The sequence below is a fragment of the Physeter macrocephalus genome, chromosome 16 (assembly GCF_002837175.3).
Source record: "Physeter macrocephalus isolate SW-GA chromosome 16, ASM283717v5, whole genome shotgun sequence".
Lineage (NCBI taxonomy): Eukaryota > Metazoa > Chordata > Mammalia > Artiodactyla > Physeteridae > Physeter > Physeter macrocephalus.
In genome coordinates, this window is record NC_041229.1 from 9274191 (window position 1) to 9279035 (window position 4845).

Here is a 4845-nt window from a genome sequence, read left to right on the forward strand (position 1 = left end):
CCTCTGCGGCGGCCTCTCCCGTTGCGGAGCACAGGCTCCGGACGCGCAGGCTCAGCGGCCATGGCTCACGGGCCCAGCCGCTCCGCGGCATGTGGGATCCTCCCGGACCGGGGCACGAACCCGTGTCCCCTGCATCGGCAGGCGGATTCTCAACCACTGCGCCACCAGGGAAGCACTACCCATAGTATTTTGATTTCTTTCAGTGAATTCCTTTCCTTATTTATTTATTTATTTTATTTATTTTTTGGCTGTGTCAGGTCTTTGTTGCGGAACGCAGGCTTCTCTCTAGTTGTGGTGTGCGGATGGGCTCTGTAGTTTGAGGCACATGGTCTCTGTTGTTGAGGTGCGTGAGCTCTGTAATTGTGGCACGCGGGCTTAGTTGTCCTGTGGCACGTGGGATCTTAGTTCCCCGACCAGGGTTCAAACCCGCATCCCCAGCATGGGAAAGCAGATTCTTTACCACTGGACCACCAGGGAAGACCCCAATGAATTTCTTAAGTTTGACGTTAAAGACTAATTTATATTCATTGCAGCACTATCTACAGTAGCCAGGACATGGAAGCAACCTAAATGTCCATTAACAGAGGAATGTATAAAGAAGAGGTGGTACACATATACAATGGAATATTACTTAGGCATAAAAAAATAACAGAATAGGGCTTCCCTGGTGGCGCAGTGGTTGAGAGTCCGCCTGCTGATGCAGGGGACACAGGTTCATGCCCTGGTCTGGGAAGATCCCACATGCCGCGGAGTGGCTGGGCCCGGGAGCCATGAACGCTGAGCCTGCGCGTCCGGAGCCTGTGCTCCGCAACGGGAGAGGCCACAACAGTGAGAGGCCCATGTACCACAAAAAAATAATAATAATAATAAAATTTTAAAAATTTTAAAAAATAAAATAAAACAGAATAATGCCATTTGCAGCAACATGGATGGACCTAGAGATTGTCATCCTGAGTGAAGCAAGTCACACACAGAAAGACAGATATCATATGATATCACTTATATGTGGAATCTAAAAAAAAGGGGGTACAAATGAACTAATTTACAAAACAGAAGTAGAGTCACAGATGTAGAAAACAAACTCATGGTTACCAGGGGATAAGGGGCGGGGAGGGATAAATTGGGAGATTGGGATTGACATATACACATTACTATGTATGAAATAGATAACTAATAAAAACCTACTGTATAGCACAAGGAATTTTACTCAATGCTCTGTAATGGCCTATTTGGGAAAAGAATCTAAAAACAGAGTGGATATATGTATATGTATAACTGATTCACTTTGCTGTACAGCAGAAACTAACACAACATTGTAAATCAACTATACTCCAATAAAAATTTTTTTAAAAACTAATTTATATATTTTTTTGAAAAGAAACATCTGAAATAGAGACAAACCAAATAATTCAGTTGCTTAGTACACTGATTCTCATAATCTGGCTCCCAAACCAGCAGTATTAGCATCACCTCCAAACATTCCATAAATAAAATTCATGGGCACATCCCAGGCCTGCTGTATCTGAAACACCAGAGGTGAAACCCACCAATCTGTGTTCTAACAAGGTTTCCAGATGCTATGAAAGCAAGCAAACACTAGAGAACCATGGGCTTATGGAGAGCCAGGCAGGTAATCAGTTACTGACATACATATATCATTTCTATTGCTCACAAAAAGCCTTGATTAAGTATCGCCAGGAAACTTGCCTTACATTGTACTTTCTAGCTGATTTTTTAAATCATATAACACACAGTATTATTAATATGATCATCATTATGAAAATGAACCTTATTCTTATCACAGGTACTTATTGTTTGCGATCTCTGGCTTTTTCCAGTTCTTGAAAATAAAAAGCTTTAGTTTATATGGTTTAATTACCATTGTGTACATGAAGATCATTTTTCCTCATAACTCATAATTCGGTCAGGTATTTATTCATAAAAAACTGTGTTGAGTACACTTATTGAATCAGTATGGCACAGGCTCTGAATTTATATCTTCATTCTGACGTTTACTGCCAGTATGATGGTGGGAAAGATACTTAATCTCTCCGTACCTCAGTTGCCTTATCTATAAAATGAATTCTCATAGTAATTTCCAAACTTTAGGGTTATTGTATGATAAACTTAAAAGCACTATATCAGTGCATCACTGAATAAGTATTAGCTATCCTTTTTAGGACCCTGTGTAAAATTCTATGGGAGGTTCTGAAGATACAAAGATAAACAGGACATGAACTCTACCCCTAAGTAATTCATATTTTAATTTGATTTTTTTAATGATATATAAGAAAATATTGTGAATGATACATTCTAAAACTAAAAGAATTAATACTTTTGATTTTGACCATGATGGGGTAGCAGAGATTTTATTTAAGCTTTTGACTTAAGCTACTAGAAAATGACAAAAGTACATAAAGTAACAGTTTTCAGACATTGGACAACAAGCAGTGCAGAATTGTAATCATTGAGAGAAGGGAGACAAAGTGAGCTTAAAATTGCCTGAACTTGCAGGCTGAATGCTGTTTCTAGGCTGCAGCACAGGGAGGGAGCATTTGAACAGAGGCTGGCAGTGTCTCTGAATTGAGCAGAGATCACAGAGTTCAGGGAGGCCAGGTAACTTGCATTTCCAGGGAAGAGGACCAGAGATGGGAGAGTTGCATAGAAAGATAACTCTGGAGATATGCAAAGGGGTCCCCTTAAGATTTTGTCTGAATATAGATCTAAGCACACTGAAAAAAATTTTTACCTGAAGGTGTGAATGAATCCACAAGAAATCAGAAAGCCAAATAATTCTCAGTGATCTCATAGGGATGGAAACAGTTTTTGTTCCCACCAGCCAGACTGGAAAGACCTTTTAATAAATGTGGCATTATTAAGAGTAATGTAAGAGTAAGGGGGATAAATTATCCTTATTGCAAAAGCAAGCTAGCTTTTTATTAAAAACCATTTTAAAATAATACTTGAAAGGATCAACCTGGTCCGCAAGTAACTTAAGTGCCTTGGAGAACAAAGTCTGTCACATCCTAAAAGAATACAACCAAATCCATGACACTGTAAAATACACAACATCCAGCATCCAAACAAAATTTTCAAGGCATACAAAGAAGCAGGATATTGTTATACATAACCAGGGGGGAATTCATGAAAGGAAATATCCAGGGCAGTGTGTATATGCTTGTCCACACAAAGCATGAGACAAAAGTAAGAAATATTACAATTTTTGGAAATGGGATGTTCAAGAATGCCTCAAAGTTTGAAAGTGGTTACCATGTATTAGAAATATTTTCTGGTTACTGTCATATTTATAAATGTAACCCCTAATGTTTTAATATAATCAATTGTCAGGGCGGAAGAGATTTTCCTGTGCCCTTCTAGGTTCTTCTGGCTGGTCTAAGAAACAAATTGACATGAGACAGATTAATAGGAGAAAATCAAACAACAGTTTAATAACATATATACATGGGAGACACCCAGGAGAACTGAGTAACTTGCCAAAAGGCCAAAGCCCTCACCTTAAAAACTACCTTCAGCTAAAGACAAAAGAGGATGTTGAGGGTAGTGGTTTGGGACTTCAAAGGAGAGGAAAGTAATTCACATAGATGTGGAAAAACAAATGTTTGCTGAGCCTTGCAGAGATAATGGGACCCAGAGTGGACTCTGATCCCTGCCAAGTTTCCCATCACACCTAGCCTATATTGTTTGCAGATATCTCTGGTGGTAGCTCTATTCTGGGAACAGGCCCTTTGTCTAAATTCTTTAGGCAGCTAAGGGGGAGGTAAAAAGAAAGACTTCTTAAGTCTTCTATTTCTTAAACATCATCAGTCTAAAATAATCCTCATGCCAAAGATACACATTTTGGGGTGGCAAATTTTGCTCCCCTACACAATTAAATAGAGGAAAATAAAAGAGATTTGATTATAAATTCATCTTAGTGGCAAACTGAAAATCCATTCTCTTAATCTAGTAACTTACGGGGCTTAGCCTTACCGCTAGAAATTTTATGCTCTGCCTTTTAAATACCTAATCACTTTTTTTGTTTGTTTGCTTGCTTGTTTTCATAGTTAAATACTGTAAGGAAGTCCTTGATCCTCTTGGGTTAAATTTGAAAGTTAAGTTTTGTTCGTAACACACTCCAACCACAAGGGGGAGGGCAAGACACACACATGCCACCCTCCCTTTCACTTTTACCTTCCCCTCCAGTCACAGGAGGAGTAATTAACAAGTTCACTGTATTGCACAATATAGGGGTCACTGCTCACATCGTAGTCTATCATATTTCAAATTCAAGATCTATCAGGGCCTAGGTGTTTTGGTGCTTTGGATTTCATAAGTGAACGAGTTAAAATTTTTGAGTTTAAGAATCCTAGGATTCCTGTCTTGGTATATATATGGCTGGTGCAGTTAAGAGAAGCCTGTGGTCTCCTACCACTGAAGACAGTGCCCTTGACCAATTATAATTCCCACATTAAGACATTACTGGTATAGGGAAAAGGGGCATGAAGTTCTTATTGCCGGCCTGGGGCTCTAGGTTTTAGGCACAAATGATCTTTCTTTCCCTGGGGAGTTTCCCTTGGATTTTTTTCCACGTTTCTTCTTTTCTTAATCTTTAAATGCTTTTTTTTTAAATTTAATTTTATTTATTTTTTTTATACAGCAGGTTCTTATTAGTCATCCCTTTTATACACATCAGTGTATACATGTCAATCCCAATCACCCAGTTCATCCCACCACCACCCCCACCCCCACCGCCACTTTCCCCCCCTTGGTGTCCATACGTTTGTTCTCTACATCTGTGTCTCTATTTCTGCCCTGCAAACCGGTTCATCTGTACCATTTTCTAGA